The sequence below is a fragment of the Piliocolobus tephrosceles genome, chromosome 11, assembly GCF_002776525.5.
Source record: "Piliocolobus tephrosceles isolate RC106 chromosome 11, ASM277652v3, whole genome shotgun sequence".
Classification (NCBI taxonomy): domain Eukaryota; kingdom Metazoa; phylum Chordata; class Mammalia; order Primates; family Cercopithecidae; genus Piliocolobus; species Piliocolobus tephrosceles.
In genome coordinates this window covers 60,579,652-60,594,612 of record NC_045444.1, presented here as the reverse complement: position 1 = coordinate 60,594,612, position 14,961 = coordinate 60,579,652, and the positions used below count along the sequence as shown (strand labels likewise).

General features: G+C 39.8%; 1 protein-coding gene across 3 annotated transcripts in view; it reads left to right on the top strand.

Moving 5' to 3' along the window:
* WIPF1 (WAS/WASL interacting protein family member 1) overlaps nt 1-14,961 on the top strand; it is a 118,686-nt gene that overhangs the window by 32,505 nt on the left and 71,220 nt on the right. The window contains exon 1 of one of the 3 annotated variants that reach the window (XM_023185955.2): nt 13,028-13,153. The exons of 1 other annotated variant lie outside the window; for it this stretch is intronic. The gene's annotated coding sequence lies outside the window, so the exon portion shown is untranslated. Of the gene's footprint in view, nt 1-13,027; nt 13,154-14,961 lie in introns of those variants that run through there. One more of the 3 variants, XM_023185961.2, reaches the window with a different exon arrangement.

Genomic DNA, 14,961 nt, shown 5'->3' with positions numbered 1-14,961 from the left:
AAAATAAAATAAAATAAAATAAAATAAAATAAAATAAAATAAAATAAAATATTGTCGGAGATGTACTGTTTAAACTAAAAAGAAAACTGAAAAGCTAAAGAGAGTCCATCATCATGGAGAGGAACAGTCAGGATGGTCTTAAGATTCAGTGAAAGTAGAAGGTCCGGGAAACAACTCCATATACAGGAGCTCATGGGAGGAGTAACAAAGGTGGTTTCATATCCCAGTGTTTGCCTTAGAACTGTAAATTACCAAGCAGGTTAATTTAGACTGAATCAGCATTTTAAAATTTTGAAGCTTTTACATGTGTGTACACAGAGTGAACTGATCATTTATAAAACTGGTGAACTAAACTGCAGATTTTGAGAATGAGGGATTCCTCTGTTCTCAGTTGCTGGGAGGCAGTCATCTTTCATTCTTTCAGGAAACACCTGCAAGGTGCCAGACCATTTTCCCCACCCAGAATGAGACAGACATGTAGAAGAGGATGTCTAGTGGACCATACCGGCACAGTGGTAGAGTAAGGGGGCACAGCTCTACCTGGGAGGGTCTAGAAGGAGGAGGTCCCCTGAACCAAGGCGAAGAGACAGAACACCTCTTTCTGAGGTGCTCACTGCCATAAGTGCTGACAAAACTCCAGATACTCATCTTTACTTCATCAGTTTGGCATAAGGAGAACTGGCACATTGGAAGGGCTACTCAGAAAGAAGGGTGATTTAGAACTTACTTAGCCTTAAGATCACTGCAGCAGCACAGGTTCTGGTCTGTTACTGTCAGGACTGGAGGAACCATGTGGAGATAAAGTCTTACTTCATCTAGTTCAGTGAAGTTAAGGTTTACAGTCATGCATAAAGTAGAAATTACATCTATACAGAATTATTCTTGATTACTATTTCCTTGGTTGACTTTCAGATAGTTCTATATTCTTTTTTGTGATGGTCAGTCAGGAGTAGCCCTGGGAGAAGACACAGGAGAGGTTCAGGAAAACAACTTTTATTGTACTTACGAGTCCTACGTATATAAAGGCACAGCACATCACGTAGGGCCACATGGGAAAGACATCAGGGTGGTCAGGAGACAGAAAACGAGAACAAGGGGAACATTTAGGCCAGAGCTTTTATTGGGGTTTCCTTGGGAAAGGCAAGGCAGGGCAGGATGAAAACAGTTTAAGGTTGGCTAGTTTGAATAACTTCAGCAGGCTCTAAACTATAGGGGTAATACCTAGCCCTGGGATGACCAAGGCAGAGGAATATTGTCTCCTGGGGTATATGGGCCAGATAGGGGAGAGCTGACTCTGGATTGATGAGTTTGCATATCAAAAGCATTTTCCTGACTGAGCCCTTGTTATTTCTGAGAGTTGACTAGCCCCAGAAGGAGCAATCTCTCCCCAGCCAGAAAGGTTTTAAAGTTGTCTCAAACATAATAAAACACAGGAAATGTATACATGTGTATACCCAGTAGACAGATGAAGTAGTTAGCTGCCATTTATGGGCTCAGTATGTGAAACACATGTATTTTTAAAGGCTGGAATCACCCCTAGTATGGCCTGATGATGACAACACTGAGAGTCTTGAAGAAGAACCTGCAGATTCATGTCTGTCATCTCAGGATACTCTGGGGCACAGTCACTGTGAGGAGTAGTGGGGGAAATGGCCATCACTGTTTAAATTACTTTCTTTCTCCTTCTCCCTCAAGCATTAAAAGTTGGATTTATGTAAGTCAAATGTGCCTGTTATGCAAGCTGCACAAATGTGAAATGTAATCTCGACATTGGTTGGGAATTCCTAACCAAATTCTTTTTTAATAATTTGGATAGCCCAAGGCAGTTTGTCATTAATGACAAGGGGGGAGGGTTTGCTTTGCTTTGTTTGTTTTTGTTTTTATAACCGTAAGTCCCTGTTTTTAATCAGGCTAGATGCATTTTTTAAAAGCCAAATTCTTGCATCTAATTGTAGATTCCATAGCACACTGGACTTGGTCACAACCTATTTTCCCCCTGTATATTCTTTATTGCTTTGGGAGAGTTTCATGCCTATAAAACCTAGTTACTAGAAATCTCAGCATGCTTTGATGAATATTACAGTTCATGTTGCTAATTTGTCAATAATAAAAGAAGTAGTTTATTAAAAACCATTATCAACTCACTGCAATATTCCATTAACTCCTATTCTCCCTCCACTTATGTCAGTGTTATTAATGCTCCACAGTGCACCAAAGGTTAAAACGCAGTTTACACAAAATGTTTAGGAGACATATTTCAGTAAACACACTTATGTTATTAAGACACAGAGATGGCTCATCATTTCTGTATGCAGATTTGTCTTTGGAAGTTAATTGGTAGATATTATGTTACCTTGCTTATATCATTAAGAAGTATGCGATAGTAATTTAGTAAATAGCACCCTTGTTCTACTTTAGGCACTACCCAGAGCACCAACCTTATTTCTAGAAGTTGATTGAAGGCAAAGAAAATAATAGATGTTGCTATACAACATATAATGTTCCCCATTCATTAGGACTGTCACTAATTAATAAAATCTCGAGAGATGTTTCTGTTTTGTAAGTCTACTTCCTTCACGGAATCATGTAAGTCAGCCTGTCTGTGACCATTTCAAAATCCGAATCATAATCCAGAAAAAATGTGACTTTAACACATGGTTGGATTTGATGTTGCTTAGCTGGATATAACCCACCCTCTAATTGTAACCTGAATGAATCCTGAGACCCCCACATGGTCCAGATTCTGCCTGGTCCAGATTCTGCCTGGAGTCTCTTTCAAATAAAACATATCCCAATCCCAGAAGTATTGAAGAATAACCTATCTCTTTAGTCTAGGTTTTTCTAAAAGGCATGGCTTAGGGGTTTTATGCTTTATGCTTTTATGCTTTATGCTACATAAACAGTTTCTCCAAAATTCTTTGTAGCCACCTTTTCCTCTACCTACCCTCGTGGCTTCTGCTGAAACCTCTCTTTATCTCTCATATTTTCTCATTAGCCGTGAGGCTTTCCTCATATTTTTTTTTAATTATGGAGATGTAATTCACATGCTGTTTTCCTGCCTTTTTTTGTGTGTTTTTTTTTAGATGGGGTCCACTTTGGGAGGCCAAGGGCGGGGGGGTGGATCATGAGGTCAGGAGTTCGAGACCAGTCTGACCAACATGGTGAAACCCCGTCTCTACTAAAAATACAAAAATTAGCTGGGCGTGGTAGTGCTCGCCTGTAATCTCAGCTACTCAGGAGGCTGAAGCAGGAGAATCACTTGATACGGGAGGCCGAGGTTGCCATGAGCTGAGATCGCACCATTGTATTCCAGCCTAGGTGACAGAACAAGACTCAGTCTCAAAAAAAAAAAAAAAAAAAAAGGACAGTGTCTCACTCTGTCACCCAGGCTGGAGTGCAGTGGTGCAATCATAGCTCACTGCAGCCTCGGACTCCTGGCCTGAAGGGTCCAGCCTCAGCCTCCCAGATAGCTGGGACTACAAGTGTGTGCTACTGTGTATGGCTAATTTATTAAAGAAATGTTTTGGGGACAAGATGTTGCTATGTTGCCCAGGCCAGTCTTGAACTCCTGGTTTCAAGCAATCTTCCCGCCTCAGCTTTCCTCCTCTTTTTTTTTTTTTTTTTTATTATACTTTAAGTTCTAGGGTACATGTGCATAACATGCAGGTTTGTTACATATGTATACTTGTGCCATGTTGGTGTGCTGCACACATCAACTCGTCAGCACCCATCAACTCGTCAGCACCCATCAACTCGTCATTAAATCAGGTATAACTCCCTCCTCCTTATTTTTGATCAGACACAAATATTCTCACTCTTCCAAATTTAGGAAAGTATGTGCTTCACCAAATTTAGGAAAGTATGTACTCCAGGCTCAAAGTACCCTTAATGGATTTCCAATCCTGCTTTCTGACTAGACTGTACCTCTCTGGGATAATCTGCAGCTTTGTTCCGTTTGATTCCTGAATATCCTTTATTTCCTGCATGCAAAACACCCTCAGAAATAAAGTTCATGGCTCGGTGTGGTGGCTCACGCCTGTAGTTTCAGCACTTTGGGAGGCCGAGGTGTGCAGACTGCTTGAGCCCAGGAGTTCAAGACCTGCCTGGGCAACATGGCAAAACCCCGTCTCTACTAAAAATACAAAAAATTAGCTGGGTATGGTGGTGGGCGCCTGTGGTCCCAGCTACTCAGGAGGCTGAGGTGGGAGGATTGCTTGAGCCTGGGAGATGGAGGTTGCAATGAGCTGAGATAGCACCATTGCACTCCAGCCTGGGCGACAGAATGAGACTCCATCTCAAAAAAAAAAAAAAAAAAAAAGAAAGAAAGAAAGAAAAAAAGTTCTTTGCTGGACTCTAGTTGCCTTTCTTGTGAGAAATTCTAATATAGATTTCCGGAGAATAAAATTTTCTACCTACAATAGTAACAGTACCCACTGTTTATGCACTGCAGTGGCTAAACTCTTTGCAGCATCACTTTTAATACTCACATTGAATACACATTGAATAATACTAAAGTTATCTCCATGTTATAGATGAGAAAACTGTGACCTAAAAGAATCACATCACAATGGTATCAACAATGTACCAGTGTATAGTCTACCAGCAAGAGAACTTTCTTGACCTTTCAACTTCCTTTAGCTGTTCCAAGGGTCAGAAACAGCGTTTGCTGGCTTTTTGCATGATTGTTAAGGAGGAGAGACTTCGCATGACATAATACTCCAAAAATCCCCCAGGGTCATTTTAGAAACAATTGCCCTGGGGTCTGGGTGGACCATTTGACGTATATTGTAAAGCACAGACCATGCCTTGCCACAGTTACCTGCTGCACAACTCACGTGTGGTGTGCATGGGTTTAAATTTCTCTCAGCGATAGAACAACAAGAAGGCAGTTATGGTATGTACTGGAAATAACACTTGACTTATAGTCAGAAACGGGTTCAAATTCCAATTATATCACTTATTTACTTATTTGGGCAAATCTCTTCGATTCTTAGAACCTTAATCTCCCCATTTGTAATATAATGATTACATATAATAGTTAACTCAAAGAGTTTTTTAGGCTAAATTGATTTCTTTAAACATGTACTGTTAAACAGAAACACTCTTTTAAGGTATTTTACCACATTTTCTCGTGGTCCAAACCAAGATTTCATTTCAGTAAATCGAGTGATTGTCAGGTCTTACTTGCTGTACCTTTATCTGTATTCCTTCCCCTCTCTACTCTAGGCTTCTCTATGAAAAATCAAGTAAGGAATTTTAATGTTAACTTTCATTCAAACATGTACACATATAAAAAACCACACAAACAATACTTGTATTTTATGGCCAGAATTTTCCTATTTCCCTCGTGCCCTTCCAGTGATATCAAAGCTTTAAGAATTGGAAACTACTTCATTTTTTAAAAGAGGAGAAAAAAAGATTGTGAATTCTCATTTATTACTGTGCCTTCTGAATTAGACATTAGGAAACTCAGAATTCTAGTCATTCTGAGTCTAGCAACTCAGGTCTAGCAGCATTATTTTCTCAATTGAGTTCCTCAACTCTTTAGCAATTATGTTTACATTTTTTGTGACATCACCTAATCTAGAACAGATTCCTTAGTTATGATGGCTTTTAGTGACCGGAAATGAGGTGGTAGGAAACCCACCTGGACAGCCTCTCTTCTACAGATACCTCTGTAGATCCACAGATTGCCTGTATGTCTCAGAGTCCAAAATGTCCTGAAACAGTCCCCAGGATGTTTTTGGTTACGTCACAGCCAGTGGGTTCCTTGCTGCCTCTACCCCACACTTACCCACATTATTTGTGAAAGCTGTAGCTAGTCCTCCATATAGGGAGGGGGTGGGGAGTATATATGGATACCTGACAGCGTACCCTTTTAGAAAGATTTCTGATGCCTATGTAATATTAAACTCCCTTATATAATTATTGCTATTAACATGAACCTACCACTACATTTCTCCAAACAACAGAATGACTTTACCTATTAATAGAGTCCTACTGTGTAGTTCTCTGATGTTTATGAAGAAAGATCACATGTATTTGATCTCTTGAAAAAAGTATTAAGTAGGATTTCTAAACCATTACATATTAAAACACATACACAGCTGGGGTGGAGGGTACTATACTAATTAAGAGCATGATCAGTCAGAAAAAGTCAATAAAAGAGGGGAAAGACAGAAAGAAAATAATATAACCAAACACATGATAAAATTGGAGGAATAAGGTAAACAAAAATAAATGTGACTAGGTTAAATTCTAATAAAAATCAGTAACTCTCAGATTGTTTAAAAAGATAATCTAGCTATATACCGTCTTTAGGAGCCATATGTATAGCAAAATAACACAGGAAGGATGAAAAGGGGATAAATTAGTGAATGCTAACAAAACAAAAATCAGGACAGTAATGTTAATATTTATAAATGTAGGATAGAATGTAAAAAAAAATACTAAATGAGACATAGAATAAGAAATATAAATCCAACAAGAGGATTTAACAATAATGAACCTTTATGCACTGAGTATCCTAGCACTGAAAAATCTGTTAAAAATACAAATAAAAATACAGGCCAGGAATGGTGGCTCACGCCTGTAATCCCAGCACTTTGGGAGGCCAAGGTGGGTGGATCACTTGAGGTCAGAAGTTCGAGACCAGCATAGCCAACATGCAAAACCAGACTCTACTAAAAATACAAAAATTAGCCAGGCTTGGTGTTGCGTGCCTGTAATTCCAGCTACTTGGGAGGCTGAGGCTCAAGAATAGCCTGAACCCAGAGGCGGTGGTTGCAGTGAGCTGAGATTGCACTACTGCATTCCACCTTAGGTAATGGAGTGAGACTCTGTGTCACACACACAAAATACATATAAATAAAATAAAATAAAATAAAATAATTTAAAATACAAATGAAGTTTTTCATCATGATAGTGGGAGACTAACAAAATGTTTTCAATATTTCATCAAGTAGACAAAATAAATAGGAACAGAATGTTTGAATAGCATCATTATCATTATTGACTTAACCCAACAACTAGGACATCCACACAATTTTTTTAAAAGACCATGGAGCATTTACAAAAATTGATTAAATACTCAACTACAAAGAAGATATTCAGTTAATAAAAAATAACGTGTATTGGCCACATATAGTAGTATAGTAGCCTTGCAAATTAACACAAGATGGTTACTGCTCCCACCTCCATCTAATCACTTAGAAATTAAGATATGATCCTTCTAAATAATCCTTGGGTCAAGAAAACCAGTACTAAAACTATGGACTATTTAAAAATTAACAATGAGAATATAATGCATCAAAATGTGTGGAATAGGACTAAAAATACACTTAATTAAAGCTAAGGCTTTTATTTAAAAGGACTGGAAAAAATAAGATTGTGACTTAAGAAGCTAGTAAAATAAAATAAAGCAAAACAAAGTGAGAAGAAGGAAATAATAAACGTGGAGGAGGTGCCAGGTGCAGTGGCTCACACCTATAATCCCAGTGCTTTGGGAGGCTGAGGTAGGAGGATTATTTGAGGGCAGGAGTTCAGGGTTTCAACAAGCTATGATCATGTCTCTGCACTCCAGCCTGGGTGACAAGAGGGAGACCCAGTCTCAACAACAACAACAACAAAAAGGCCGGGCGCGGTGGCTCACGCCTATAATCCCAGTACTTTGGGAGGCCGAGATGGGCAGATCACGAGGTCAGGAGATCGAGAACATCCTGGCTAACACAGTGAAATTCCATCTCTACTAAAAATACAAAAAATTAGCCAGGCGTGGTGGTAGGTGCCTGTAGTCCCAGCTACTGGGGAGACTGAGGCAGGAGAATGGCATGCACCCAGAAGGCGGAGCTTCCAGTGAGCCGAGATGGCACCACTGCACTCCAGCCTGGACGACAGAGCAAGACTCCATCTCAAAAAAATAAAAAGTGAAGGAGGAAAATAATGAAGATAAAGCAGAAGAAAATTAGAGTTGACAGTAAAGCAAGAATGCAGGGTCCCCAGGAGAGCTGCTGCAGTGAGAATGGAAAGCTGAGATAACGGGGTATTAGACACTATCCTTGCCCTCCTTGCATCTTAGGTTTGGTTGAGGTGAAAGGCATGTGCAGAAAATAGAGAATAGGACTGTATTCAATAAAGTGGTCATTTATGAGTATAGCAGTTGGTATTCTATCTATATAGCATGGTAAATCTCTCTATAGGAAAGAGTAGCAGTTAGGCTTTGAGTCTCTGCACAGATAGAACTGAACCTGTATGTTGGCTTCAGACTTATCAAGAGACCCCAGAGAGGTTAGTTAACCACATAAAGCTTGATTACTCTGTCTGTAAAGTGGAGATCACAATACCTACCTCACAAGATTATAATGAGAGTTAAATGAAAATATGTATATAAAGCACTTAGCTCAATGTCAAAGCATGGGATACAGGCTTGGTAAATGGTTGCTGAAAAAAGTCAGCATTGCTGAAAAAAGTAAATGGTTGCTGAAAAAATCTCTTCCAGTCCTTTCTGGGTACTGGTGAGATGATTAAGGCACTATCAGTTTTTGGTACACTTTATACAGGAGTGGGACAGTAAATAGTATTTAGAGTAGCCAAGTTCTGCCTACCTGGATGAAAAGATTGGGCATTTTGTCTGTGACCATTTGTAAGATATGCCAGTGGGAAATGGTTGAATTAGTCTCTGTCCTTTAAAATAAAAAAAAAATCTATAAAACATCATGCTCCCAAAATAACAATGGTTCATTAGCTGGAGAGAAAATCCTGGCCACAGCGAGGGGACTCCTGGCCAGTCCTACCACTGTGCACTTACTTGTCTGTCTCAGTAGGAAAACAGAAGCAAGGAGAGCTTTGGATCTGCCTGCTGACCAGTCAGCACATTTGCTCCTCATCAGCCATCCTGAAACTCCATCTCGCAACCCCTCAGCATCAATATTAGGTTGCTCAGGCATGATAATGGACTCATGAGATCTTGGAAAAGTAATAGAGTAAACACAAAAGGAGTCAGTAAACCCAGAAAAGAATTTAACACCTTCCTTCTTCCTTCTGCACATGGATATCCAATGTTCCCAGCACCATTTATTGAAGAGAGTGTCTCTTACCCAGTATGTGTTCTTGGCACTTTTGTTGAATGGCAGTTGAGTGTAAGTGCATGAATTTATTTCTGGGCTCTATTCTGTTCCATTGGTCTATGTGTCTGTTTTTATTCTAGTACATGCAGTTGGATATGTCCAACAAATAAAACGTGGTATATATACACAATAGAATACTATGCAGGCATAAAAATGAATAAAGTCCTGTCATTTGTGACAACATGGATGAACCTGGAAGACATCATATTAAGTGAAATAAGCCAGACACAGAAAGACAAATACCACATGCGCTCACCCATCTATGGAATCTTAAAAAAAAAAAAAAAAAAGGTTGATATCATAGAAGCAGAGAATAGAACAGATGGTTACCAGAGACTGGGGAGGGAGGGGAAGATGGGGTCAACAGGTACAAAGTTACAATTAGATAGGAGGAGTGAATTCTGGTGCACTCTTGCACAGTAGGTAGACTATGGTTAATGGCAAAATATTGTATTTTATAAAATAGCCAGGAGAGAGGTGTTTGAATATTCTCATCATAAATAAATGATAAATGCAAAGTTAATGGATATGCTAACTACCCTGATTGGATCATTATACAATATAGATATGTATCAAAATATCATATTATACTCCATAAATATGTACAGTTACAATGTCAATTTTAAAAATGAAATTAAATAGACTCCCCCATTTTCATTTATATCAATATCTGTATTTTATCTATATTTAGGACTTGATGAGAATTTGTAGCTTGAGGTAAAGTTAGAATGTGTTTGTAGTAGAATGTACCTTCGAATTTTTTAATGTCTGCACATGCTACACATCAAACCACTTTAGTCAAAATATTTGTTCAGTGGGGAAAAAAATCAGTGAAAATAAATTATATATCTTAGTCCAAACAAAAAGTAATTGACTGATCTGTTTCCTCCATTCTCAGAACACCATCAACTATAAGGTGTAACATCAATTAATAACAGGTAAGGAGGAAAAAAAGGCATGACATTAAATGCACACTTCGATTCCAGGAGTGTTAAAATATGTAGGGAAAAAAACAGTACCAGCACAGCCATGTCTCTTGGGATTAAGCCAGTGCAGAATTCCACTCTCTTGGTATTATGGTGTTTTGCAGCTGGTAGAGGCCAGGTAGGACTAATTTTATGAAAGTAATTAAACAAAATGTTTTATTAATATGCATGAGCAGAACTAATGAAAATTGAAGACACATGTTTTCTCAGGCCCATCAGTTTATTTTTGTATTCTTTTGTCAAAACAAAGCAAAAAAAGAAACCAAAATCATGAACAGTTAGGGAGGTACTATACACGGTAAGCCTGGAGCATCTTGTAGTGCTGGAAAGTGAGGAAGTACTTAAAAACAAAACAGAAAAAAATATTGATAGGAGTATGTCAAAGGAGCACAGAAACCAATGGTAAGAGCTCCCAGTGGCCAAAGCTGGAACAATTTGAGCAACAGAATAAAGTACTGTTGAATTAAAATGCAAAGCATAAAATAAATACCTGTGCAGCCATACTGGTATAAATAAATGATTGAATACATTAATAAATGTGTATAAGAGACAAATCTTCCATGCAGAAGGATTCCAAATAATTTATATAGACACTCTACCCTGAAGGACTTTCTTCCAAAAAGTATGATATGGAAAGGTGGGGAGAAGCAGGGAGCAACTTTACAGTGGAGAAACCCGACATGCACTGCCTCAGCCAGGTGATCAAGGCCAACACCAGCAGTATTAAATCATGTGGATAGTACATACACCTGATGCAATGTGACTAAAATGACACTTTACCTGTGTGATCCTCCTCCAAATAACCCATAACCCCAGTCTTATCAAGAGAAAAACACCAGACAAATCCCAATTGTGGCACATGCTACAAAATACCAGACCAGTATTTCTCAAAACTGTAATGGTTGTCAAAAACAAGGAAAGCCTGAAAAGTGGAGCGTAAGAAGACACGATGACCAAATGTAATGTGGAGTCCTGGATGGGATCCTGGAACAGATAAAGAACAGCAGGGAAGAACTAAGGACATCTGAATAAACCGTGGACTTTAGTTAATAATTATGTATCACTATTGGTTTATTAATTGGTACTTACGTATCATACTAAATTTAAGAAGTTAATAATAGGGGAGACTGGGCATAGGATATATGGGAACTCTGTACTGTCTTCTCAGTTTTTCTATAAATCTGTAACTGTTCTGAAATATAAAGTGTATTAAAATTTTTAAATGCCTAACCAGAAAAAAAAAAAAAACATGGACAGAAAGCCAGGTTAGGGATTTTAATGGAAAATTATAAAGCATTTTATTAAGGCCTTTAAAAATTCCACACAGAACACGGCTTAAGCAGAACATATGCGGCTGCTTAGTTGAAAAATGGAACTGGCAGCTTAACCCAGAATGTGAGACTTCTAAATACATTCAAATTGAGTCATCATCATTTTTCATCTATGTAGTATTTTGTTTTTCCAAAGTTCTTGCAATTTCTGACTCCAAGATGGCAAAATTTTACCATTATTCCTGTTTTAAAGCTAATGCCATGTCTATAGCTCGGACAGCCATTTTGACTCAACTGTCTAATCTAAATGTCAATTCAATCAGAAAACCAGCCATCAGCTGTCAAAATGGTAAAAACAGATATGTGTGTTTTCAAAGCCAGAAGTGCAATCATGTGGTGAGACTTCAGGGTTTTACTGATGTCCACAGTTCTGAGTCCCAGGACTGGTTTCCTTACTCAGTATTCTCCCATGGAAAACTTCATCAGGGAATTGTAGGGTAATATTTTCAAGACTTGGAGTATGTCTACAGTTACCTTTCTAAAAAACAAAAAAAGATCCTTTTAAAAACATTTTTTAAAAATCAATCATGCCAAGGTAGCCAAATAGAAACAACTTTGGGGTTTTTGCAGTCAAGTCTTACAAATTGTGGAATATTCCCCTTGGTCCAGGAGATCATTTGACTGCCACACACAACTTCCTATATCCACAAATTCCAGTATGTTTGGACCCTCCTGATGGCTAGGGGAATCACAAAAAGAAACAGAAGGCACCAGTGAGCAGAACAAGTAAGCTAGATATGGTGCCCTCGGGCTTGTTGCTTAGTCCCTGCCCCAGCTCTCCTCCAGCCTCTCCAGCTGTACAGGGCAGAGAGGGTCACAGCTGGCACTCTCCTGGTACTCTTGTCAGGCCAACATCAGAGCCCACATGGCCAGGACTCACACACTGCCAGGAACCCAGCTCCATTCCGGAGGAAGATGATGCCCAGCCCTTTCAAGGGAAACCAAAAGGCTGGTGTATTTTGGAGGTCAGCAAGAGGGAAATGTCTCCCAGTTATTTAGCCCTGGAAGGCTGAGAATACAGTGGTTTTGTTTTCTGAACCAACAGTTGGGGCACACTGTCTGACGGCATGACCACATGTGAACTTGAGAGAGTCCCAGGAAATTCAGGGTGTGTAGCCATGGTTGATGCAGGATCCAGAAATATGAACCAAGGCCTGAGTGTGCTCCCTTGATGGTGGTGCCCTCCAGAGAGGAGTGTGGGGACATCCTGCGTGCAGCACCATCAAGGGCCCTTCCTCAGCTGCCCCAAGGGTGGCATTCCCAGGGGCTGTCCTAATGACAACAGAGCACCCAAGCCCCAGGCTCCTCTGTGAGCGCTCTGCCCCTTCTCAGCTGCTCAACTCCAGCCTCAAGAGCCCTTGAGCCCTGGGGCTCAAGACTATCTCTCCCTTCCCCCTTCACTTTCCTCTGGAGTCAGGAGTGCCTGGAGTCCAGGCATGACTTCCCCCTGGCTTATCTCCTCTTTACCTGTGTCCTGGGAACATTCAAAACAAGCTGGGGGAGACAATCATTTCTGCAGACACAGGGTTACCCCCATGTGAAGCAAGCAGCAAATTGATCTTATCACATGCCTCTGACCAGTTAGGGAGGCGAGTCAAAGAAGGTGTAGTGAGGAAGTATAATGTCACATGCAACATTTACAGGAAACTGGCTAGAAGACAGAAGGGGAACTTGAGAACTTGGTTGCTTTCAGCAGATTAAAACAACACAGGTTAGTGCTTTTTCCCCCCTGGAAAACTTTTCATAGCCACTCTAAAATACCTAATTCTCTTTCCTTGAACTGTCTTTAATGATTTCTCTAATGTGAAGAACTTGCTTTTTGGCTTTGAATGTAAGAGCCAGCGCACAGCTGTTAACTGCACATTGTTAGAGGAACAGACATTGAGCCATTATGGTGAAAATGAAATTCTCAGAATCTCTTGCTTCCGTGTTTAGAACTTCTCTGCTTCTGAAAGAACAAAACTTTAGATGTTCTTTAAATAACTTATTTCGTGGAATTCAGCTAGGCCTCTTGTCATTTTTACCTGTTAGTGTAAATGTGCAATGGGACAGATCCGCCTGTGTTTGCAGATATGTGTGGGGCATTCAAAGGGTGTTAGAAAATACAGAAATACTGTGCATAAAAACGTGCTTGCAAGGTTATGTGCAAAAGTTTGTTGTTTTGTGGAATTTTCATCTCATAAAACTCATCTTTTGGCTTGTATTTAATGTTAATATAATATCTCATGTCATTATACATTCTTGTTTCCTTTTTTATTTTTTCTACTGTCCTCCTTCCCCCTTTTCTTTCCTTCCTTCTTTTACTAACACAAAACAGGAGTAGAGAAGCAGCAGTAGGGACAGCTTAAATATGAGACGAGGAAATCCTTTGCCCGGCACCAGAGTTTAAGAAGCAGGCATAGCCCAGAGCAAAAGCTAAGCAGGCCCTGAAGAGGCCATGAGGTGTGACGGTTGCGAGAGCTTTATGTCTTCAGCCTTGTGCTTCCTAGAGAAGAGTCTGTAAAAGAGCCAGAAAGATGGCTAGAGGGTTGGGAAGCAGCAGTCCAGAAAGGGCCCAAGATTATTCCTCCTGAGGCCAGTGAGGGACCGTTTAATTACGCAGTGGCCTGCTGCTTTCAGACCTGTATGTGGAAAAAGAAAACGTCTCAAATCTGAGTTAAGAGAAGGAAGTTCCTACATTATTGGACTGCTGAGCAGCTCTAGGACGGGTTAGCCAGAGAGGCTGCTGAGCTCTTTCTGGGTGTTTTTGGGAAACATACTAGACGGCTTCTTTGACTGTGTTAATGTGTTAACTGAGACAGGGAGGATAAGGAGGAGAGGACAGCAAGATCAGGAACTTCCTGTTTCATGTCTTCATTCCAGCCCAAAGTGTTGTAAAATATATCTGTATGACAAACGATGAAGGAGTGAGGGGCTCCTGGACTCACTTGTTTATATTCCAGTAATGCCAAGTAACTAGAACAGCAATGAAAGAGAAAAATCATGGTTGATTCTGTCCTCCAATTGCCACATTTTTTTCATATTTTACTACCAAGTTGTGCAAGAAAATGGAGAGGAAGCTGACAGAGAATAAGGGAAGATTCTAAGCTGGACATATCAGCCCTAGTGTTTTCAGAAACCCTGCGCTAGCTCTGACAGAGCCAGCCCACATTGTCAATGGGTGTGGGGGGATGGAGGGAAGATTAGATTTATCGCTGGTTGGAGCACTTTGCACAAATGTTTGTAGGAGACATGCACATGGGAACTGCAGTAGGAAGGCCTCTTGTACCTGGTACTGCCCTTGAGCACCAGGAAGAGGCTTACAACTTCGCAGCGGCTAGACATTCCTCAAAGGAACTCTTCTTTCAGTTTTGTTTTGCTTTGTTAGTTGGCTATACAGCCTTGCTGTTCCAGAAGTCTTACATTCTGCAAATCTGCTGCTCATAGTGGAAAGGGACTTTTTATCTTTTTATTTTGTTAGAATACTTTCCAGATGGGCCTGATGTCTTTTTTTTTTTTTTTTTTTTTTTTTTTTTTTTT